Raw genomic sequence first — 26,389 nt, forward strand, 5'->3', positions numbered from 1 at the left:
TTGGTTCAATTTTATTGTTGGTGGGGTTAAAGGGACTCTTTGTAGATGAACTATAAATCCCAGCAACTACAACTCCCAAATGTCAAGGTCAATTTTCCCCAAACTCCACCCGTCAAGATCAATGCCCACCAAAACCTACCAGTACAGGGTTAGTCAAAATGCATAGGCCAATAAGCCATTCAATTGAATGGCTTATTGGCCTATGCATTTTGACTAACCCTGTATTTTTTGTTGGTTATGGGAGTTCTGTGTACCAAGATTGGTTCAATTCCATTGTTGGTAGAGTTCGGAATGCTCTTTGATTATAGGATAACTATAAATCCCAGCAACAACAACTCCCAAATGACAAAATCAATCTCCCGCAACCCCACAAGTATTCACATTTGGATGTATCAGGTATTTGTGCCAAATTTGGTCTAGAGAATGAAAATACATCTTGCATATCAGATATTTACATGATGATTTATAACAGTAGCAAAATTACAGTTATGAAGTAGCAACAAAATAATGTTATGGTTGGGGGTCACCACAACATGAGGAACTCTATTAAGGGGTTGCAGCATTAGGAATGTTGAAAACCACTGCTTTAGACCATTGTGACTGAAATCTGCACATTTCAATAAGATGTCTGCTTTGTTGATGGATGAGAATTTAACTCCAATTACTTTTTTTTATAAGAGCTTAACACAGTCCTTAGATCCCCTGCCCCCTCATAAACAGAGAGGACTGATCTATTGCAAGCAGGTACTGCTACTGCAGGCACCGCCACCATTGCTCTTTCTCTTCTTCCTCTCCATCCTTTTCTTTCTTTTCCATCTCCTCCTTTTTATTCATCTCCCCCAGGACTAGATATTTTATTTTTATGAAGCCCATTTCATTTTTTTTAAAAAAAATCTGTTTAAAATGTATTGGATTTTGCAACAGTAGTACTCTCCCCTCCCACCTTCTTTCTTTTTCATTCATTTATTTGTTTTTCACCTTCAGTTATAAGTGTATTGTATACATCAGGCAATAACCATTCCAGTTAATTTAAACTACATTCTGTAATGCAACACATTGTGGAAAAGTCAAAAAAGGGTGGTGATTATCGACATGTGCCCAGGAACATGCAGGCAATACAGAGCCAACCAATGACTGATCATGCACAAGGGAGTCTTGAATAACTTCCAGCACATTTAATAAAATAAAGTGAGCCATTTTTTTTCTTTCATAGGTTTTGAAATAAATACAAATGCTTATTTTTTTTTAAACTGACATATGAAACATATATTAATCTGTGGAGAAACGTTCAATTCAATATTCACAGACTTCCCAGGCTGGATCTAAACTGACATACAAGCCAGATTATCAAAACTGATAATCCACATTATTTGCTTTGAACTGGGTTATATGAGTTTACACTGCCATATAATCCAGTTCAAAGCAGATCATCTGGATTTTATATGGCAGTGTAGAAGGGGCTTAAGAGACTATCAGAAAAGGGTGAGAGGAAATTTTTTTTTATTTACTATATTTATTCCCTGTCCTTCTCACCCCAAAGGGGACTCAGAGAAGCTTACAAGTAGGCAATAATTTGATGCCTCATATACAGAACATACAGTAAAATAAACACATGCATTAAAAATAAAATTAAAAACATCTAAACTTTAAAACCAATCATTATTAAATCCCACAATCCAAAATCACAATCTAAGAGCTATTCCAGTCATAATTGCACTTATTCCATGTCACTTATTGCACCAAATTTACTGTCCAAAGGCTTTGTCCCACAGCCACGTTTTCAATTTCTTTCTAAAAGTCAGGAGGGAGGGAGCTGATCTGATTTTGCTGGGGGGTTCTATAGCCTAGGGGCCAACACTGTGAAGGCCCTATCTCTCGTCCCCACCAGTAGCACCTATGAAGGATGTAGGACCAAGCAGGGCCTCCCCAGAAGATCTTAAACTCTAAGGTGGTTCATAATGGGAGACACATTCAGACAGGTAAGCTGAACCAGAACTGTTTAGGGCTTTATTGACTAAAACCAGCACCTTGAGTTGTGCTTGGTAATAGACTGGCAGCCAGTGGAGCTAACGCAACAGGGGAGTTGTATGCTCTCTGTATACCGCTCCAGTGAGGAATCTGGCTGCTGCCTGTTGGACCAATTGAAATTTCTGAACAGTCTTCAAAGGAAACCTCACATAGAGTCCATAACAGCAGTCTATCTGTAGGGATGTAACAAGAGGTTTTTGGCCAGACAATTGAATTTAATATGGGAAAAGTTTAATACCCATATTTACTCGACTCCAATGTGCTATCACATTTAATGTGCACCAAAATTTTCAAAACCATGAAACCAAATAAAAAGTATTTGCTGGTGAATGTTATGTGCATCAGCAAAAAATGCCCTCTTTGTAATTTGGCCAAAAAAGGTGTACATTACAGTGGTTGCCTGCTTATAATTCCTTCTTTTAAAATAAAAGTGTTGGAACACCAAAGCTTTCAGCAATGGAAAAGAAAACCTCGGAATGCATCTCTGCTGTAGAATGAATCCACTTTAACTGCTCTGTCTCAATGCAATGGGGTCATGGGGGCTGTAGTTTGGGATCATTGTGGTTGAGAAATAATGCTGAAGCCTCACCACACTAAAAAAACCCAGCATTACATAGTACTGAGCCATGGCAAGGTTTGAATTCTTGCTCAGCCATGGAAAGTCATTGAGTACTTTAGGCAAGCCATACATTATCAGCCTCCAAAAAAATCAAAGGTAATCCTCCAATGAAAAAAATTACCAAGAATACCCTGAGATAATTTCACCTTAGAATCAGAAGTCAGAAACAACAAAGGTACAATACAACGCTGGATTAACAACAAATAAAAGCATTACTAGACCAAGGAGACTTCCTGAAAACTAGCTGTATAGACAACAGCCGAAAATACATATACTTCAGAAATTTTGCAAAACTATTAGAGGAGATGAAACTTATTAATAATGACACACCAAAACAGATGAAAAAAAAAAGAGAAATAGACTGAAAAAGAAACCAGAGAATAAATTTGTAAAGAAGTTAAAGAATTACTTGACCAGTTTACAGGGGAGGTTTCTCAGCCATAGGGTCAAGACTGTCAAAGCCAACTTGATGGCAGTCAACAATCTTGGTAGTCCGTACTCTTATGTACTCCATTCTTCATTTTTGCTTCCCCACATCGAAATCATTATGCCATGAACTGAAGTAACTTTGCACCCAGTCTTGAGCTGAAGAAACTGCACCCAACAAGACTAGATGTTAATATAGAAGAGAAAAAATATGGCAGACCCACCAACACTTGTACCTGGTCATCTTTATCACTCGGATTCTCCCTCTGTCTCCTGAAACTTCATCAAGTTTTTTATTACATCCAAAGTTTTTAATCAAACAGCATTATTTTTTACTTTTGAAAAAACTAAAATAATTTGCTTGATGTTTGTTTGTAGACCACAATCCCCTCCTTCTTCCATGCATGGGCATAAGCTCTTTTCAGTTCAGTTGGAATTACTTCTGTTCAGATAAGCATAGGGTTGCCCTGATAATAATCTCATCATAAGGAAGAATCTTAAAACATTATAATACCTTCCAGTCAATAATAACCTCTCCCCCCACACACCTTGAGTAATGTGCAATGAAAATATCCCAGCTTTCCAATATAATAAAGAATTCCACCTTAATACAGAAAACCATAAATCTTTTATTAGAACTTATTGTTTTTGGTACTGAAGTAAACAAAAACTCATAAAAAGAGCATGAAAAGGACATCAAGAATATTAAGAAATATAAAATCTAAGAGAGATTCTTTGAGTTTGTGTTTTTGTGTATTAATATTTTAATGGAATAAGAGCATAGTTGTTTTTTTCCCCACTTGGACATGGATCCAATTAATATTTTGCATGATAAGATAGAAAACAGAAAGAAACCTGTCATCCAATATTCTTCCTTTTGTGTGTGTGTGTGTGGGGGGGGGGGGGGGTTAGAATTATATATTTGCCAAAATAATAAAGATTGTTTTGTAATAAGACAAGAATATTTACTTTGACTGTTTTGTTTATCCCATTTAATTATACTCCAGACACTATGCACATTTGAATGTGGTTTAATCTAATGCTGACAAAGTCAGAAGCACTGGTAGGTTTGAGATCTGGAGATTCCCAAGGTATGAATGTAGAGCTTCAATCAGACAGAAAAGGCAGCAGGAGACTTCAGCGTTTGTACTTCTGAGTGAAAATTCCAGGCAAAAAGAAAGGAGTTTGAATCCCATTGTTAGTCTCAGCTACAATGAATATTGAATAAACCATTAATGGAATTTACATATGCACTCATTTACCAAGCTAGCATTGATTTAATTAATCTACTTTATTTGGGACTTACAATAGGGTTGAAACCAAGGAGTCTGGCCTCCTGCTTTTCTCAAGATCAGCTGTTTCAACCATGTGTGCCGTTGAGGATTAGAATCTCCATCATTCTCACCAATACAGTGTTGATGAAGGGACTGGCTAGAGTTGGAGTTCATGATATTTGCAATGTTTGCTTACTAAACTATTGCTCAGCTCTCAATGGTCAATCACTGGTGTTATGCCCTTGGAACCACTGCCACAGAGAAAATAACCAAAACCATGAAATCCTTTATACTTTTTCAGTTAATAAACTGAAATTGGTTTCAACTCTGTATTTTGATTGTATAGTCTTTTAACATAAGAAAAAATGTGGAAATAATACATTTTAATGCCAAATTTCTGGTAGACTATTTACACAATCCACTCATAATACTATTAACTGTCATGGTATCAAACTTTGGGATCCTATGGTTTAGTGAGGCAATATGTAATTCTAAATGTTCCTCCCAATACCACAAAACCCAGATGGAACTATGGCAGTTAAAGTGGAATCGTACTGCTATAACTTGCTAGACGATGAAGGAAACAGATTAGAGCTATACTATGCTGTGTGTTGTGTGAGACACATTGGAAATGGCAGTTAATCATTTATTAATTGTTATTTGGTAGAATAAAACCTAAAATGGGTGCACATAAAAGTACACTTCCATTTCAGTATAAAACTATTTTAAACATTTTCAAAAGTTAATAGATGTTTTAAAATTGTTGAGCAAAACCACAGGGTGTACATCAGCTTTTATTAACTGGGAAAGACTTGTGTAAATAGGTATGGTTTACTTAGGTCAGGTATCCACAAACTGCAGCCATCCAGCTATTTGGACATCCAACTCCTAGAATTCCTGACCTATGAACAAACTGGCTAGGGCTTCTGGAAGGTAGAGGCCAAAATACCTGGAGGATCACAATTTTAGAAAGCCTGATGTGGATACTTAAAACTGAATATATTCTCTGCCACACAGAACACAGGTAGAAGAGTTTTCCATGGAAATGTCAGCACTGAGTTCTGTCTTCATGGAGCAACTTGGGCATAAAGTATGTGGAGAACAGTGGCCTGGCTTTTGTCCTTAAATCTTTATGGTTTTGAATGTCAGCAGTGGTTTGTTTGGCAGTTCTACGTGTTCTGTTAGTTGATATTATTTATGGAGGCCTGTCTATTAGGGCTGTCCAACCACAGAAAAATTTGTTTCTAAACGCGATTCGTTTTTAGGGGGTCTTTGCGTTTCGTTATTTAAAAGAATTCTGAAATTTTTCTTTTAAAAAGTTCGATATTTACAAAATTTCAGAAATTACGAAACAATTTCGAAACAATAATGAATCGATTCGTTAATGGCGGACGCAATTGCGCAATACACTAAAAAACCCTCCAAATGGGACAGGGGGAACTTCTGAAGCTTCCCTCTCCCTCTGTTGGTGTGATAATTTATTTTTTTTATCACTGATAAAACAAACAACGACTATAAAACTTGCACCAGACATACAGAAATAATAACGAAATAATAACGAAACAATTTCGAAACAATTACGGAACAATTTTGAAACAATTACGAAACGAATTGGAAAAATTCGTTTCGTTTTTTAGTTGCTCCTGAATGGTTCAATATCACTTCGTTATAAAAAAAATAACAAATTAATAATGAATTATGAAATTAACGAACGAAACTGCCCAGCCCTACTGTCTATGTCTACTCTGAGTCCAGTGATGCTTACTTTGAGATAGGATAAGCAATGTGTGATCCACCAGATGATTTTGGGTTCCACCTCTCATCATTTGCCAGTACCAAGTTTTCCCAAAAATACAACAGGATCTTATATTAATTTTTGCTCCAAAATATTTTTAGGGCTTAGTTTCAGGGGGTGTCTTATTTTACCAACTTGACTTTTTTAATGAACTGTAACTAGGGCTTATTTTCAGGGTAGGTCTTATTTTTGGGGAAACAGGGTACTCATTACCATGAACAGAATTGCTCCTTGAGTGTTATTATATGCATTACTCATAGTGTGGCCATGTTAAAATATTCATAAACAGTAATATGAAACTCACCCCCTTAATTATAGATATGTTACTTCATCAGTTTCTGATCTAATTTTGCCTTCAGATGTTAGACACTGGAGACATAGGCTGGTCTGAAGTACTTTTGACTTCCTCACTGCCCTTTGTAACCCTGAGTGAAAACTGCAACACATAGTATAGTGGAGATTCACATGTTAGATTAGGACTGGAGGAAACCAGAGTCTGAACGCTTGCTCAGCCACAGAAACTAACCTGGTGACTTTGAACATTTTATACCCCTTCACATTTAGAGGAAAGCAATTCAAAACTTCCTCTGAATAAATCATACATTGGAATTGGCTTGAAGGCCCATAACAGCAGCAGGAAGAATAACTCATGTTCCATAAATGCAATTACGCATTAGCCACTATAGGGGAGGGGAGGGTGAGGGTTCATGGGAGATGGTGAAAAAACCATTCGCATTAGGAGATAAAACTTCCTTGTCAGTTCCCAAGATACCCAGATTTAAGAAGATGAGATTTCTCTCCTGAATGATAATGCTTTCATTGCCATCCCCTTGTAATTGCCATGCCCTGGTAAGCCACAATGTGAATTGTAACTAATTACTAAATGTCTATGTAATTCTGGTGATTGGATATGAATTCACCCAGAGCAACCATTGTGACTCTTGATGTCTGGCTAGATAAGGAAGCCCTTTAAATGATGAAGATCTCATTCACCCATCTCATGAAATTATTTCAACTTTCCTGAAAAGCAGGCCTGAAGAACCTGTGCTCCCCCCCCCCCGGTGTTTGTGACTCCAACTCCCAGAATCCCTAGCCAGCTTGTACAATGATTGGGAATTCTGTGGCCTGAAGTAAAAAACATTTAGTTTATGTTCCAATGTACTTAACCAACTAGGAGGCATTAATCCTTCAGTGTTCACATGTGTCAGATTTTTGTGTTGAAGCACAAAATTACACACAAAGCAAAGCCTTATTATAGGAAATAATTTTAGAGAAATGTGCAAATAAATATCTGTATATAAAAAAACACAAACAAAAATGCATACAAACTTTTGTATAGACATTGCATGAAGAAACACAGTGAAAATGTCTTGCCTGCTTGCTCCTTTGACTTATTCTGTACACACTCACAAATATGATCTCAAGAAAAAAAAGGTAGGCCAGCATTGTAATGCTACAATTTTGTTCAAAAGTCTTACAACTGCTCCACACTAACACTGAAGAATGTAATGCTGATACCATCTTTGCAATTGCTTCTGTGTCTAGCACTTCTATTTGGTTTAGATGAGGCTGTCTACAGAAAAAAGCCATTATCTCCCACTATAATGTGAAAAACATAATGGTTTTTCTCCCTATTTGTCTTAAGCACCAAAAGCAACACACATTGTATTCCCCAACACAATAATGAGATCAGATGTATGTGAGCAGGGCTGTGCAGAATAAGCAGGAAGCCTGTAATTGTCAAAACCTCCCGAAGGCAGGATAACCCTAGTTTTAGCTCTCTTTTTCAAAAGCAGGTATACCTTATATATGCATACATAAATAAGTTGAACTCCTGTATAAATCAAGGACAGGTTTGAGGGCAAAATTATGAATTTTGATATGACCCATGGATAAGTTGAGGGTCATTCTGCAGTGAGGAGAATCACCAATGTCACCTCAGGGGCCAGCCACCCTTGGCCATCACCACCAAAAATGAAAAGTGGTGACATAGCAGAAATAATAAAAAAGCTCATTATTTCAGATTATCCTGGGATGGACTAAACTTTTGCTTTTTCCCACTTTAATCAGAAAAGGGGGTGGATCTTTTGTCTTTTCTTTTTAACAAGAGCACAAACAAATGAACCAATTGAAGTTTTTTTTGTTGATTTTTTTTTACTAAAATGTCTAGATTTATGATCTTATCAGATGGGGGAAGAATCAGAGGTGTGCTTCTCTTCACCGCCCCTTTAAGCACGGAGGCTTCCGTGTTGCCTTGGATAGATGAGGAGAAGCTGGAAGGTTAACCGGGAGATAGGTGGTCCGAGGCGACAGGTTTCCCATGCCCCCCCACCCACACAGTAGTTGTTGGATTTGCCATGATGCCTGGCAATTCCAGAGGCCAGTGTGCAGAGGTCATTAATTATACATGAATGTGTAGGGCAATTTTGAGGACTAAACTGATAATATCAGCCAACAATAAAATAGACTTTGCTCTTTACAACTAATATCTGCTGAGCTTTTCAATTTGGAGTTATATCTTTCCTTGATAATCCTATTGATGCACAACTGCATGATTTGAAAAGGGCTGGAATGTGCGGCAAGTCAATACTGAAAATTATGTATCTTTCTCCCTTTCTCTATCCTGAATGTCAGTATCACCACCAAAAGTTATTTGTTTTTTTTTAAAAGTCCATGGGTTAGCTTTTGAAATAAATGAAAACAAAATGAAATCATAGCATTTGAATCAGATAGCACAAAAGAGCCCCCCACCCCAACTGCTTGGAGGAAGAGTTGGGGCTAAAATATATATCAAGAAATCATTTATTTAAGGCTACCTTTTATTAATTCACATGACATCTCTTTTATCCAAATCTTCAGCTAATGGTTAAAGAGTTTCTTTTCAAGGATTATATGCATCTTGTCTATTTTGATTCCTTTTCACATGCACATATTTCTGTTACCATGCATAAAATTACTCTATTCTGTTTCCATATCAGTTTATCTGTTTTAAAACTGCATAAAAATATTTGTGCACTTATTTTAGACTTTTTATTATCCTCATATATGCACACACATTTCATGCAGTTTTCCTGAATACATGTCTTTTGAATATACTTGTTTTCCTTAAGGAAAAAAAAATACCATTAAGGGGAAATGGCATACATTTTTATCTGGTATGTACATAAGGGATGTTAAGCAAATCTAAAAAGACTATGGCTGACATCAAATTTCCATGTTTTTACATGACAGTAATCACATAGGGTCAGATATGCAAGTGCCTGTGAAATCCAAACACACACACTTTAAATAATAATAATAAAATAAAGCTTTATTTATACCCCACACCATTTCCCCAAAGGGACTCGGAGCAGCTAACATGAGGCCAAGCCCAAATAATTACAATAAAGCAAAATAAAGTACATACAAAACAGATGATAATATCAAATAAAAATGCTTAACAATAACATAGTAATGCAAATAATAATAATGATGACAATAACATAATAGAAACAAAGTAAGGTAAAGGTAAAGGTAGTCCCCTGACATTAAGTCCAGTCATGTCTGACTCTGGGGTGTGGTGCTCATCTCCATTTCTAAGCCGAAGAGTCGGCATTGTCCGTAGACACCTCCAAGGTCATGTGGCCGGCATGACTGCATGGAGCGCCGTTACCTTCCCGCCGGAGCGGTACCTATTGATCTACTCACATTTTCATGTTTTCGAACTGCTAGGTCAGCAGAAGCTAGGACTGACAGCGGAAGCTCACGCCACTCCCCGGAATCGAACCTGCGACCTTTCGATCAACAAGCTCAGCAGCTCAGTGCTTTAACCCACTGCGCCACCGGGGGCCCCAGAAAAAAAGTATAAAATGCTAAAATAATTAAACAAGGGTGAGCTGGGCCAAATGCGAAGGGTAAAAATTGTAAAACCCGTGGGTGAGATAGATTGATAAGATGCTGTGTCTAGTGGGAGTCTTGGGTAGGATAAACAATGAAGTAAATCTACACTGACGGATGAGATGGAGTGCCTCAGAAAGACACAGTTTACCGTCATTGAACCCAGTGGATTTTTTTGTCTATCCTATAATGGATTTTGTAAAAAAAATAAATGTAATAACAATTATTCTTCTTTCTCTTCTCCATCTTCTTCACTTATAAGAGCATTCTATTTTGTCATGTTTCCTCCTGCAAGCTCATATTGCTCTGGTTGTACTGCATTCTGCTTCATATAGATTTATTTTTTTGTCGTGTCAGGAGAGACTTGAGAAACTGCAAGTCACTTCTGGTGTGAGAGAATTGGCCGTCTGCAAGGACCTTGCCCAGGGGATGCCCGGATGATTTGATGTTTTTATCATCCTTGTGGGAGGCTTCTCTCATGTCCCTGCATGAGGAGCTGGAGCTGGTAGAGGGAGCTCATCCGCCTCTCCCAGGATTCGAAACTGTGACCTGTCAGTCTTCAGTCCTGCCGGCACAGGGGTTTAACCCACTTTGCCACCGGGGGCTCCTTCATATAGATACCAAGTAATTATACAGTCCAAAGTGGGCAATTAAAGATGTGAAACTGAAGTGATATTTTAAGAAGCGTTTTATATGAAACTGAATGCTTGATTTCAATTTGGATTTTCAGGGCTAATGGCAATGTGTGGAGAGGGTGGTCTCTTATGTGTTCTTTCAGGGACATTGCAAGGTTAAAGCCATTGTCACTTTGAGTGGCATTTTATGCAAAGTACATTAGTCACCCTCTCTTCCATGCATGGTTTACTTGAAATTATATCAAAGTGAAATATCTTTTAAGCTAACATCAAGAGAGAGGTGCAACCTGTTACAGAGCAGGTACTGACTGGGGGAAGGGAATCAGGCTGTATTCCTCCAGAAAACTTAAATAGAAATCTCATTAAACTATTAGTCATCCATCTCTATAAAGGATCACAATTCATTTCTCTATAAATTGACTAAGCAGAAGCTGGGACTTTTTTTGTAAGCAGGGGGTGGGGTGGGTGGGTAAATCTTTAAGTTTTAAAAATAGGAACTGGCAATGGTTAAGTGGTAGAACCTACATTTTGTTGTAATCATCATCATCATCATCACCACCATCATCATCACCTATGTGATTCATGCCCAGAGCCGGCCCTAGGTAATTTTCAACGTTAAGCAAACAGTATTTTGGTGCCCCCCCCCCCAACCAATCACTGATATATATATTCTGTACACTCCTCTCCATACCCTTCCTCTCTTCCTACCCACATGAGTGAGCACATGAACATAAGTGCGCCAGAGCCCTTTCATTCCACTCATTTGATTTCCCCAGGTGACACTGGTGTTATTGAAGTCCCATTAAAAATGGCATAAAACAGGATCAGAGACAGTGGCAAACACAATAATCTGCAAATAATGAGATCCACAAATGAATAACCTGACTTTATAGTGTTTTCATTTATAAATGAATTGGTGTTCACATATCCTTGTTGTGCAGCAATGTAACACTTTGTCATTTGGCAATTTCATGGGCTGAATCCTATCAGTTACTCCCAGCTCCAGTAGACCCACCAAATCAATTGCTAAATTGTAGATAAAATCCACTGTCAGTTATCTAAATCTAGCTGTGCCTTATGATGAGATTTAGGCCTTGTATTACCCACAGTACTCTATATAAAAGTCTGATACTTTAAGCCTTAGTCCAATATACCTTTACGAGTGTATACATACATACATGCATGCACAACACACACACACACACATAGGGAGAGAGAGAGAGGTGAAATCAAACAGCGAATCTAAGCTAGAATAGTTTGAACCATTGGGATTTATATTAGTGCTGGCTTCCTTGGTTCTAATTGAGTCAATGGGTTCACTCTACTGATGGGCTGACAATTGAACTTAGCCTTGAAAACATTAGTAACTTTCCACTTGAAGAAACTAAGGGACAATAAATTGGAAACAGTGTGGTAACTGATTTATTTCTTGAAGTATTTAAGAGTGGAAGGGAGAGGGGAAAAGGGGGAAAGCAGACAGACAAGAAGGAATCTCTCTACTGAAAGTCTTCCCACCGTTACTTCTATAGTTCAGTGTCATTGATTTTCATAGAGCCTTTGTACATTTTAAAAAACCAACCAAAGGTCAGCACAGCATGTAAGGCAAGAATGCAATCCAATTCTTTAATCCTCACTGTGGTTCTCACACATAAAGGCCCTGCTGATGACAAAAATGGGAAACAACTTTGTGAATACTAATCCAGTATATTGATTTTTTAAGCTGTGAGTAACCTTAGAACTCTGTGTCATTGTGAAACCATCTCTCTAAATGACACATGGAAGTGCTGCATGAAAACATGGAGCACCAGTTGAGGTGCCAGTACCAAGACAGTGGTCATCCTATCTTTTTCAATGAAAAAACTCTTAGCAACACTAAGCATCTATAGGTAGAGCATGACAGTCTTCAAGGAGTGGCTCAATATTGGTCATCGGTTTTATATTCTACTAATCTACTCGGTTTGTGCTATAATGGAGACTGGTAAAGCTTTTCAACATCTGTCTTTGGTATTCTAATTTCTTGTTTAATTCTGATTTGCAGATTATCCAAGAACATGAAGCCCTTGAGAAGATTATCCTATGATGGTCTGCTTTATCTGCATGATCCTTTAAAAAGTGGCTCTGATAATAACATTATTTGGCCTAAGAAAATGGCTGATGAAACAGCAAATATCAACTTGCATCACTTGTCAGAAGCAAAAAAAGAAAGTCTTGGGACCCATCTACCCTTCCATATAAAATCCAGATTATCTTCTTTGAACTGGGATAAATGGCAGTGTAGACTCATATAATCCAGTTCTAAGAAGATGGCCTGGATTATCTGTTTTGATAATCTGGCTCATTTGGCAGTGTGGATCCAGCCCCAGATAGCCATCTGAACTGATAAAGAACACTGTAAATACTGTTTCACAGATTAGCGTACTAATTTTCTCCACACCACATTGAGGAATAGAGTGGAAGACAGCAGAAGGCAGCTTGCCTACCTTCTGTTCACTCCTGTGGCCAAGAACCTTGAGGTGGGAATTGAAGCAGAAATGAGGGAATTGTTCCACCCAAATAAGAACTCTTCCTCCCCATAACATTTCCTTTCGATCTCCAAATTTTTAACATTGTGGAGAATGAGACACTAAAATTCTTCATCCTTAGAATGCATATTTGTAGTTTCATTTCCTTGTTAATGTTCCCAATCCCTTTTCTTTAAATGTATACATTTCAATGTCTAAATGTTCAGCTGAAGTTTGAAATTACTGGGATACCCCCCCCCCCCCGCCTCCAATCACTCTGTCTCAAGAAATAAGCAATGGTCCAATGGTCACTGACAAGCCAAGGACACAATGGCAATAGGGCATTGTCCCATGGCTTCCCAAGCCTGGGGAAAGTGGGATGACCGTGCAAATTGCAACAGCCAAATCCAAATCCGAGCCAGCCCAACTGTTTATACAGATTCAAAGTGAAAGTAAGCTCTGGAGGTTCAGGGAAGCCTCAGGACATCTCCCAACTTTGGATAACGTGAGTCAAGACTGCCAGGCATTTTGGCAAATTAGCCTTGTGCTTTACATTCACCCCTGCTCTGGCTCATTTGTCCCATGTAGAAGGGTCCTATGTCTACTGGTTTTAGTTTACAGGAGGCTTAATTTTGAATGAATGTTAGAAGTCTCTGGACAGTAAGAGCAGTTTATAATGCAATCAGTTGTCTGGAGAAGTGGTAGAACATCTTCATTGGACATCCTGAAAAAGAGTCTGGACAGCTACTTGTTAGGGTTGCTTTACTAGAAATCCTGGACTTTATAAGAGGGATGGACGGATGGTCCACAAAATCCCTTCCAACTCTATGACTCTAACATGCCTCCATGTGGACATTAGCCATTGTGAATCATTTTCAGGAAAATATAGACCATTTTTTAAGCTCACAAGGTATTTTCCCCCTCCAAAATTGGAAATGAGATTTTATTTTTAATTTTGCTTCTGTAAAACCTAGAAAATCTACCTGGAGACCTATATTTCAAAATTTAACACTATACCACTGGCTGAGATCAGTGTGTATCCAGCAATGTAAGCATATAATATACTCTTCAACTAATCTCTTTCACTTCTTTTTTTAAAGCAAATTAATGTTCAAATAGCAAAAACAACATGGACTTGCATTGAGGACACATGCTCAGAGCAGTCAAGGTCTTTATGAAGCAACCCACAATTTCATGCACAACTTTACAAAGCTTCATGTCCATGTCTTGACAAACCATCCTCAAGAGAATTTCTCAAGCTGATTAGAAGTGTACTTTTTTGCTTTGTGTGATTGAAATAATCAAAGATTCTGTTTATTCCAATGTTCTGAGAAAATTAGCATAATCACTCCTCTTGCATTTTAGCATGATAGGATAAAAGTATAGCTGTGAGCAAAAGGGACTACTGAGAGGAAGACTTCAAAAATCCAAGTGGAAAAGGATGGGGGAGATGTAAGCTTGTTTGTTGCTCTTCCTTAGGAAACATCCCATATTATTTCTCAAAGATCAGAAGACCAATATTGTCACAACAAAGAACAATTTCATAATTTCAGCCACTGCTCTCATAGTTGCCAGCTGCTGGTCTTAGACTTTGGTCGAGAAATGCAGCATGTAACAAAAACATACTCACTTCTTTCGGCTGTGGATTTTTTTCTCAATCTTTCTTTCTTTTTTGCATAATACCTTGAGGAAATTAATGTTTTTAGAAAATAATCCAGACTTTACACTGCTTGTTTGCACAAATAGTAGTGGTTTATCTAAAGTCAAAACACCATTGGAAAAATGCAGCTGAATGCTTAAATGACAGTTCCTGATTTCTAAGCAAGCAGATTGCATGGTTTACACCGAACCTACAATTATCAGATTCAGTAATTATGGCTTTACTCCTAATGAAGAAAATGCATGTTTACAAGATTCTTTATTTGCTAACTGAAAGGCCCAAGGGAATGATTCTCAAAATCTCCTTGTGAAAACTCTACCCCAACCACTGAAAAGGGATATTTCAAGTGACGTCCAGATCTAAAGAACTAATGCATCTTAAAATTTTCTGATGCAAATGTTCACATTGAACATCAAGATGTCAAAATTTAAGCTGTGTAGAATATGAAATATCATGGGTAGAGCTTCCCACCACACATATTGCAGATGACTCAACAAACTATAAACTCAATGAAATAAAATACTCTGCCCAATAACTGAGACTGTCAGAGGTGAAAAAAATCAGTATTGCTGGGGAAATTACCCATCACATAGTTCTGTGAGACTGGCAGCTCATCTCAGAGGAAACAGGGAAGCCTGAGATGACAAATTAGGGACTTCTTCACTCAGAGCATTTTTACCCAATTTTGTCTCTTTGTTTTGTGGCAAAAATGGGGCCTGTGATGGCAGACCCCACCCACATTCGTCCCCCACCTCGATTGGGGGGGGGGAGTGTATTTTGTGTACGTGACCTTTCCTCCCGTTTTCCACATATGATGGGGAAAGGGTAGTGGGGCCATCTAATGTCATGAATCACTTTCCAATACCTTTTTATCGAAATTTCCAGTGTGAGAGGGTATACCAGATTACATAATTTTTACACAAAGAATGACGTTAGACTTACAGACATACAGATTCTATGCAATTACATTGAATTCACAATTACATTGGCTAACAAACAAAGGAGAATTACATTTTCACACACATGTATATGCATCCATCACCATGCATCCAAATATTACCATAACCTTTTCTCCCTCCTTGGAGAAGAACATCTCTTGGGCAAGAGCCTGCTTCCCTGTAGCTTGCCAATGCAGTTCCAAAACTTCCATAACTTCATATCGCCAGAATGCCAAAACTTCTTCCCTAAGAATAATGCCAAGGACCAGATCTCTGTTTTCCATACAGCAGAACCTGACTTCCTGCACAAAATTCAAGACTCCAAAAGTACACTTCTTCCTCTTCCCTTGAGAAAGAAGACCCAAAGTGTCCAGAATCATGCTTTCCCATAGTATATCTGACACTCTCCAAATATGTACACTTTCTCTCTCCTTCCCATGGAGTAGAGCATAGCGAGTGGGACAGAGTCCTGCATTCTGCCACACTTTGAAAATTATTAGAGTCTTTTATAGGAATATCCTGCTGATGTAGTCCCAAAGTTGTAAATTATTAATCGACGTCTTCCATCCTGGCTCCATCTCAGTTTCCTGGCAAGATATTGATTCTTCTTGATTGGTGTTAGCCTTGTGTTGATTTCCTTCTTAACACTGTAAACATTTCTTTTATCATTGTCACAGTCCTTATCACAGTTTACTTTTCAGTTCTCATTAGCAACTTTTAATTTCAGTCCAGCAAACAGGTAGTTAGTCATTGCAGGTAAGTTAATATACTGGTTGTTGTCTCCAAAATGATTAACTCGGTCCATACATCCTTCCATTCAACTCCATTCATACCCACCCACATATCAAATCCACATTTATCAAATATGCATATGATATTTTCATGAAATAATGGGGAGAGGATACCAATGCATGGGGTGACCTTATCACGAGTCGCCCCGTATGTCTTCTCTTTCACCAGTGATTGCCGGAGCAACAGCACCGCCTGAAAGAGTTTGTATGTCATATCTCTGAATCCTATTTCAAATTCCAATTAGAGTAGATCCATTGAATCAACAAGATTTATCCATGTGTTGATAAATCATTCTGTGGTTCTAATGTGCATATGGCCCAGCATTTTGGGAGGGGAAAACGGACAGCAGGGACCAGAAGTCAGGTACACATTCTTCATGCTTTCTGCCATCTGGTGAGTTCCCCAGCTGCCCAGTTGACTAGTCTGAGAAGCACATATGTACTTTGCCCTACCTCCACTGTATCTGCAGTATGCCCACTGTGTCCTGTGCCCTTAACTCAATGAACATAGAAGACTCTACTCCCAAATGGCACTACAGCTCCTCCCTCCACCCATCTGTGCTCTCCCTATCTCCCCCTCCCCCCTCTCTCTCCCCCCCTCAGTCTTTCCATACCAGATTATTACAGATGTGATCACTGGTGACACTTAGGGTATATCTACACTGTATAAGGAATTCAGTCTGGCACCACTTTTACTGCCATGGCTAAATGATATGCGATCATGGGAGTTGTAGTTTGGTGAGACACCAAACTTCTCTGGATCAGAAAACATTGAAAATGACAGCTTCTATTATTTAGTCACATTGAGCCATGGCAGTTCAAGTGATGTCAAACTTCATTAACTCTACAGTATAAATGCACCGAAAGAGTAGAATGATAGAATTTTGGGGGCAATTGATCTGGCTTATCAATTGACACTATTTCTAACATTAATTTCAGAAACTATTTCTAACATTAATTTCAGGGCAGAGGTTGGACTGGAACAATAAAGAAGCAAAGAATTCAGTTTTAAAAAAACTCCCATGCCTTATTTTATTAATCTACCTAAAGCCTCTTAGAAAGGAAAAACCCTGGATCTTAAAGAAATGGAATTCTAGCCTGATTCCATGGGGCAGAATTGTTTCTCAGACTTGACAATTACAGAATATCTTTACCCTGTCCTGTTATTTAGCCCCCAAGATCATTTTCTCAACAATTAACTCAGTGTACTAGACCAATCTGTCTGTGTTCAGCGACTCACTGCTTGAAATAGAGTTGGATTGAATGGCTTTATTGCAAGGTTGGATTCATTTTCTAAGGCCTATTCCATCATGACAACAATATTGTTAATTGTCTGCTTTGTATGGTTAGCCCACTTACCAAGTTGATAGTTTCTGCCTTTCCCATCTTTCCACATTGAAGGCATTAAATTTATCAGTGCAAGACAGGCTAGAAATTTATACTGACTCCTGTTTATAGTCCACTCTCTGAGTTTTGAGTTTGCTGGTAATGAAACAAGATTGCTTCCATTCTGTCCTGTGATTTTAATTAAGATTTTATGGCAAGCAATGAATGACAATATGAATTGTCCAAATTGCAGGAGGAAGTTCTAATGGCATGAAAATCAGTAGAGCTGAAATTATTATGTCTCTCTTGAATCTTTACATGAAGAAGATGAAAAAACTACAGTGCTCCACAAATAGAACTTCACGCTTTTTAAAAATTATATGGGCATTTTTTGTTTCAAATACAAATACGATGAGCCAGGTCGAGACATATCCCTTTACCCTTACCTTTATCTTTCGAATGTTGCACAGCAAAGCCATGTAGTGCTTGGAAATTGGCCTAAGATATATTCAGCCATAAAGGTTGAACATATAGCATTACAAGCTATAATTTGAAAAAAAAACATGGCAAAACACATTCCCGCCAGTAGGTAAGGTAGGCCTGTTTCTTTTCCCATTGATTTCTGAAATGTCAAGGCATATTTGTAGATCTGTTGCAAAATCACATCACTATTACATCATCCAATTGTCAGTCATTTTTAAATATAGGACACTTCTATACAAAAGATATAAATTTTATTTGATTCATTTAGAGGACCAACAACAGAAGTAACACATAAATTTGGTTTAAATAAGAGATATTTCCGATTTAAATTAGATTGAACCTGGAAAGAAGCAAGAGGAGGGTAGCAACCTGATGCCTGTTCAACTGAAATCACTTGTCAACCCTTGATTACCTTCTCAGCATTCTCTTGGGTGTAACACCTGAGCCCAGATGGCAATCCAATAATGGGATTGCTAACTGGCCTGCCATTTACTGCAAGAAAAATCCAGTGCACTCCCACCCATAGTCTCAGGACTTTATGAGAGCTTCAAGAGCAGAGCCCTTCTTGGTCATTCAATCCAAGGACCTAGAGACTGTTCCACTTTATATGAAGGGTGCCTAAGTGTACACTGAATTCATATATTCTCCCCCTGATATCTGCCAATTACAGTCTATTCACCATCTTTAGACAATTATCAAAGTCCTCTAAATGTAGTATGGGACAGGAAAACAATCAAGGTAAAAGGAAAAACATTCCTACAGAGCCCTGAAGGAACCAGCAGTGTCACACTGCACTGGGACAGGAAAGAGGGGAAACACAATGGAGCTTCTAAGAAGCACAAAAAGCATTGTTCGGGTCTTAAATAAACCCTAGTTCCATTCTTATCATATGCAGAATCCTGGAGTTCTGCATCATGTGCAACAGGTTATGGTTTGTATCCATGGAGGACATCAAAGGGACCCCCTCTCTGTAATGTTGTTCACCATGTGGCCCCAGATGCATATTAATAAGCAAGAACAAAAAACTACTATTTTTATTCTCACTTTTGAGATGGCCATATTTTTTCACATTTTAAAAGAACTTTTTCTCAAATTTCATAGAGGAACTACAATACTTGCTGTCATATCATGTTGTTGTCAATTGCCTTCAAGTCAACCTTGACTTATAACAACCCTATCCATGACAGACCTACAAATCATCTTTTCCTCAGTAGGCCTGATAAGGTCTTTCAGGCTCAGGACCATGTTTCTGGATCAAATCTAGTCATTTGGAATGGAGTCTTCCTCTTTTCCGATTGCCCTCCACTTATCAAACAATATAACATATCATGAGTCATACCTTCTCATGATATGGGCAAAATGCAATCAGTCATCTTGGCCTCTAGCAGGCATGTAGCCGGGGGGGGGGGGGGGGGGCTCGGGGGGCTTCAGCCCCCCCCCCGAAATTCTCATGGTGGTTCGCGAAAAGGCCTTACTGGTGCATTATTTAAACTGTTATGTTTATTCATATCATGATCTGATCACCATACTCAATATATCCCATATGCATGGGGGTATTGGGGTAATGATACAAAAGGTTTGCTAGGCTAGACCCTCTTTCACTCAGACTCAGCCCCCCCCGAAACTCAGCCCCCCCCGAAACCCCCCCTGAAAAAAAATTCAGCCCCCCCCCCCCCCCCGAAACGAAATCCTGGCTACGGGCCTGGCCTCTAGGAAGAGTTTAGGCTTGATCCATTCATTTGTATTTTTTTTTTACTATATGTTATATCCACAGAACTCTTCTTCAGTACCACATCTCAAATGAGTTGATTTTCTTCCCATCAGCTGTCTTTACTGTTCAGCTGTCACAACAATACATAGAGATAAGGACTGTGGTTGCATGGATCAGTTTAACGTTAGTAGTCAGTGAATCTTTATACTTTAGGATCTTGTCTAGTTCTTGCCCTCCCAATTCCTAATCTTCTGATTAGTGATTGAGCCAAAGTATGGCAAATATTGAGTTCTTTCAATATCTTCACAATCTACTTTAAATTTATGCAAATTATCTGTCACCATAATCTTTGTTTTCTTAAAGTTCAACTGTAAATCTGCCTTTGAACTTTCTGCCTTGATGTTTTTCAGTAATTGTTTCAAGTCTTTTCTATTTTCTGGTAATATACTATCATCTGTATAGCTGAGAATGTTGATGTTCCTTCCTCCAGTTTTCATACGTCCTTCCTTTGAATCCAATTTTGTTTTGCATATGATATTTTATCATACAATACAGAGTGATAAAAAGCAACCTGGCCTAATTCAGTTGCCATTTGAAAAGCATTCAATTTCTCCATATTCTGTCATGTCTTAGGGAATTTTTAAGACATGTCTCAGATAGGTTGTTTATATCTTTTTGATCAATTGGCCAGTCAGTCACCATGTACGTTCTGTGTTGCTGTACACTTTGCTTCACAAAGAAGAAAAGACAGTAGTTTTCCACAGAGACTTCTTTCTAGGCAATTACAAGAACCCAGATGAAAATTGAAGTGCCCTTTTCTCATTCACACACTTCAGGTGAAAAATCTCATGGGGTTAAATGAATGTACAAGGCTTTCTCAAGATGTTGAGATAGCTGTCTTATTCAGGGGAAGTAATTTAGCAGATTTCTTCACATGCATGCCTTCTATTGAGCAGACCATTGGTCCTAGAATTGCTGGCAGTGAGAGCAATGACACACACAGGTTTCCAGCTCTATCATGAGATGTTGTTTTTTGACTGAAAATATTTGTATTATATGCACAAACTTGCAATGTGCACTTTTTCACCATATTCATCAAGTTGCTTCCCTGAAATGCTTTAAGTGCATACCTCTGTTCTTCAAGCAAAGCATATGCTGCTCAGGCACGGAATGGTGGTTTCTTAAAGATACATTTTTTGCACTGAGATAGCAGAAAAGGAGACATATCAATAGTAAAGCTAAGGCCCCTTCTACACTGTCATATAAAATCTAGATTATCTGCTTTGAACTGGATTTTATGGCAGTATAGACTCATATAATCCAGTTCAAAGCAGATAATTTGGATTTGATCATCTGAATGTTATGGCAGTGCAGAAGGGACCTGTCAGACTGTAAAATCCTAATTTCTCCAATAGTTCTCCAATCAAAGCATTTTATCTATATATATGAGAGATCTAAGGGTTGTGAATACTACAAGATATAGAGATATAGATATATATGCATCCATCTATATGGTGGTGATTTATAGTTTGTGTTAGAGAGCTCTACTCCATTGTCCCAAATTACAGTAAGCAAGGTACCACGAGAAAACAAGGATTGAAGATTAAAACAGTTTAATTTTAAATGGTAGACAGCCACTCAGGGCCCTTCTACATTGTCCAAAAACGCAGGAGGAAGTGGGTTACAGTTCCCACCCCCAACCCAAACCCCAAGTTTTCCCTTGAGGGCTAACTTGATTTTATCTCAAGTCAACCATAGGTTGACCCAGGATGGTATCCAGCCTCCAAACAATAGGCCCTCTGCACAACGGTCCCCATGCAAGAAAATGATGTCAGGAAGGGGGGGGGGGAGGAAATCCCACCCACCTCCTCACACACTATTTTTGGATGTCAGGAGTAATATGCAGAGGGGCCTCCACTGCCTGCAGGCCCTGCCAGTAAGTTTTTTTGGGAGGAGAATGGAGGACAGGAGGTGATGGGGTAGCACCCTCCTGTGGGTGCCCTTCCACTCCTTTGGGCTCCAGGAGCCCAAAGAACTGGGATGGCTATGGGAACTGACTTCTGGAACTGTGGAAGCAGTCCCGGGCCTTCTACACAGATCTTTCCAGTTGTTTTATTAATGTGAAGTAAACTGGGAGAACCCAGTTTTCTTCGCATTAATTCACTTTTACCTGAAACATCATTTGGCTGTCTCAGGTAAAAGCGAGATAAGTCTTGTGTTTTGGGCTTGTCTGGCAGGGCCCTCAGAATACCTTGAGAACTATCATTCTGATGAGTGGGGTAAACTTTTCTTATTCTTACAGAGAATTTTAACTCTCACACCAAACTACACATCTCAAGATTCAGACAAAGTCATGGAACGGAAAGTCATGTGAAAGTGACACAATTCTGTTGTGTGGATACACACCATAGATCACTTTGATCAATTATTTTATTCTGCATGAATAATATGACTATGCTTCTGAATGAGTAGGTGAACTGGAAATTTGCAGTTTATAAAACTCCAGTGTCAATTGCATTTATTTTATTTTACTTTTTCCTTGATAATAGAACTTTGTATGAACAAAGACAAAATTATGGCTTGTGGGAACCATGCTGTCTTGCAGTGCTATCTCTCTCTCTATAAATTTTTATAAAATTAAGTCCTGATTATAGCTTTTGACAACCTGGCTTGGCATGCCTCCAATATTTGTTAGATAGATGGGGAAAACTATTCATACATATTTACTGCTGCTATTTCTGAACAACTTGGAATATTCATCTAAATTAATTCTGCATATATTGAAGAAAAACAAAAAAGTTAATGTGCTGCTGAATTAGTATTAGATTCAGCAATCACATAGTCTCTGAAGAAGAGAGGAAATGGTAGACTGAGGATATACTAAATGTTTGCAAATTGGAAATCCTTCTTCAGATACCTTCACTTAGTTCACTTTAACATGCAAGAAAGAATAATACCAAAGTTTTCTCCCTGCTGGATGAGATTATAAGAACTTTTTACATGTTCACCAAATACTTTTTTTTTTCAGTTTAGGCCTTTTTATGGAAAAAAATTCTTTATATTTGTCCTTTTAATTTGTTCAAATAACTTTTTTAAAAGTCACATTTTAAAAATATAAGAGTGGCTTTTGTGTAGAATATACTATTTCTTCCCCAGAAAAGAATGTTTTTATTAATACATTTCTTTTCATAAAGTCCCAAAATGTGAAAAAATTTCATTGCAGTTCACAATTTTGTTGATGCTGTGTCTCAATATATGGACTAGCATCTTTTTAAAATTGAAGGTGAGAAAATTTGTAAATGTTCTTTACATCCCTATCTTTGTACTGGAATAATGCATTAAAATCAATGGATAACATAGCTAATTAATTAATTAGATGGTCACAAAAGTATACCATTTCCATTAAACTGTACTGCAACAGCTAGGCAAGTATAAAATTCAATAGATCAATGGTTCTCAACCTGTGGGTCCCCAGATGTTTTGGCCTACAACTCCAAGAAATCCTAGCCAATTTACCAGCTGTTAGGATTTCTGGGAGTTGAAGGCCAAAACATTTGGGGACCCACAGGTTGAGAACCACTGCCATAGATGGTGATGGTTAGCCTTACATTAAGCAAAGGAGCACAACCAACTCAAGCAGAAGATTTTGGGTATTTTTAACTGGCAGTGAATTAACCCTTCTTTCATTTGTTATTTTACTATTTTGTTATTTTAAAATTTAAAAATTTTGTTACTAGTTTGTTAGAGTAATTGCACATAATTATTATAATTGGGGAAACTTCAGGGGCTAATTTCTCCTTCATTTTTAAAGCTATTGGGGGGAAACTTGCTACAATGATAGAACACATGTTTCCCTGTTAACCTTCCAAATCTCAGAACATTTCACTTATCCATTTTTGGGGAATTTTCAAATTTTTTATTAAAAAAAACTACAAAAGCTATCTACTTAAATTTTATATACAATGTGCAAGATAACCAGAGCATCATTCCCCAGATATTTAAGAACGATTCACATATTTACAGATTTTGGGGAATTTTTAAAATTTTAGACAAAAATAATTTACCCCCAAAAGGTGACAACAGCAATCCCCTTGAATGTCTGTCTGTCTTTATGACCCACAACCACATAACTTCAACACAGATTTGTACTATTACCTATTTATTTTATTCCTCTTTGTTGATTCAATAATTTTATTTATTATTATTAGACTGACTCTAAACGACAGGTGTATCGGGGCATTCTGATGCTGAGTACTGCATTCTAGGAAATGTAGTTTATTGCAGGGCCTTTTGCACTCCCTGCCACAGGCGGCTTCACTTTCCAAAACTACATTTCTAAGAATGATGTGTTCTTAGTCTCCTGTCCAAGTTTGTTAATCCCATTCCCAGTGCCTTCTTTATGACAATCGGGCCAAAGAAAAACAGGACTGGTTTTTAAAACACTTTATGTTCTCTTGGCTTTTTCAAAGTTGCTTAATGTTTACACTGAAAATTAAACTGACCTTGGGAAGCATCGAAATATTACAGAATCTTAATTACAATTATTGGTGTTTCGATTTTTAAATTCCCTCCCCCTCCCCACACACCTTTCTTGCATGTTTGTAATATTGATTCGTATGCACAAATTTAAAAAATTTGATATGAAATACAATGAGTAACAATAATTTTGCACACCCCTAGTGAACACCCATCCTTGCTGAAGTGAGAATAAGAGGGCAAGGGGGGTTCAGGGAATTAATTGCCCTTCTCCCCTGAAAGGGGTAATTGATTACCTCCAGTCCAAACTGTCACTTTTTCTTCCCCCAGTTTCCCTCCCCCCCCCCAACCTTATTTCTCTCTGGAGCACTGATGCACATCTTTTCTCAAAATGAAAGGAAAAAAATCCAAACAAATCCACAATGGTTTGAGGCCAGGTTACATGGCTAATTTCATCCATGCAGCAAAACTAGTTCCTCCCAAACCACTTCCAAGATGCATTTTATTGTCAGTGTAGACAAGGCCTAACAGACATCTGACTGAGTATAACAATGTACTGACTAGCATTCAGGCTGAGAGTGATTTTTTTTTTAAAAAAATAAACAAACAAACCAGAAATAAACCTTATTTTCTGTGTGGAAATTGTGTGTTTTGCAGTGAGGGTGATTGTTTCTACGTGGCCACCTGTGTTGGTGTGTGTGTAAGGTTGTTATTTTTCTATGCAAAAAGCCACACACTTACCCAAGAATAACTTGAGCAAACAACCAGCATGTTTACTTAAAAAGTAGACTCCTGGTTTTGTTGTGCAAGACTAATATTTTCTGAGCAAGAGTTTTGCTGTTCAATATTTTTGCTGTGCTCATTATAATTTCCTGAAACACTCCCAAATGTGTGAATACTGGGTGAGAACTATACAGAAATATTGGCTTCCTCTCTGGCAGCGTGAAAACTGGGAATATTATTCATCTTCACTTGTGATAATTAAATAGTTGAATATTAACCTCTCTAAATAAAATTCAACCAGTTTTACTTGGTTGATGAGATTCTCAGCATATTATTGGGAGGGGGAGTTCATGTGCTAATCCCCCACGCTTTTGTTGCAACCAAACCCCATATTTATGACCAAAAATTTAACAGTCTTTTCACATACAAGAGTAGGAGTAGTGTTGTTTGTTATGTTCAAGGAAGTGTCAGATACATGCATGTCCCCATGCATGTCCCCTTAAGAGTTCGTTAAGGGGTAAAATGAAATATCTACCACAGTTGATATCACTCCTATCTTCCTTTAGCTTCTTATGAAGACCTTTGAGGCTGTCAGTTAAAGTTTCTATCAGTTTTGGGATTTCTGAGTGATATGTATGGGAAACTGGCACTGTGAATTACTTCACATATATAAGTGGAGGAAAATGTACACACACATTTTAAGGTACTGAAATTTAGTTAATCTAATAATCTAATATGATTCTGAAAATGTTGTCAATATTGAATATGATAGTGAGGAGTCACACATTGACAGTTGTGCAGTTAGTTTCTTCACCCATTGATTATAACACATACAGTACCTTGAATGTTATAACATAGGAAACCATAATGTAATTTTGTGTGTGTGTGTGTGTGTGTGTGTGTGTGTGTGTGTTTAAAGTGGACATCTCTGAAGTACTGGTGGGAGTAGATTAAGAAGGTATGACCACAAGTGACATTGGTCACAGATTAGGTATCTTTACAGTAGGGGGAAAAATAGGGGGGGGGGGATCCTAAAATTGATTTAAATGGGTTTCAAATTAGGAAGGCCAACATAAAGGCAACAAAGCAGAAAGGGTTTCAAAGAACCATAACTCAACTTGTTGAAC

The sequence above is a fragment of the Anolis sagrei genome, chromosome 2, assembly GCF_037176765.1.
Source record: "Anolis sagrei isolate rAnoSag1 chromosome 2, rAnoSag1.mat, whole genome shotgun sequence".
Classification (NCBI taxonomy): Eukaryota; Metazoa; Chordata; class Lepidosauria; order Squamata; family Dactyloidae; genus Anolis; species Anolis sagrei.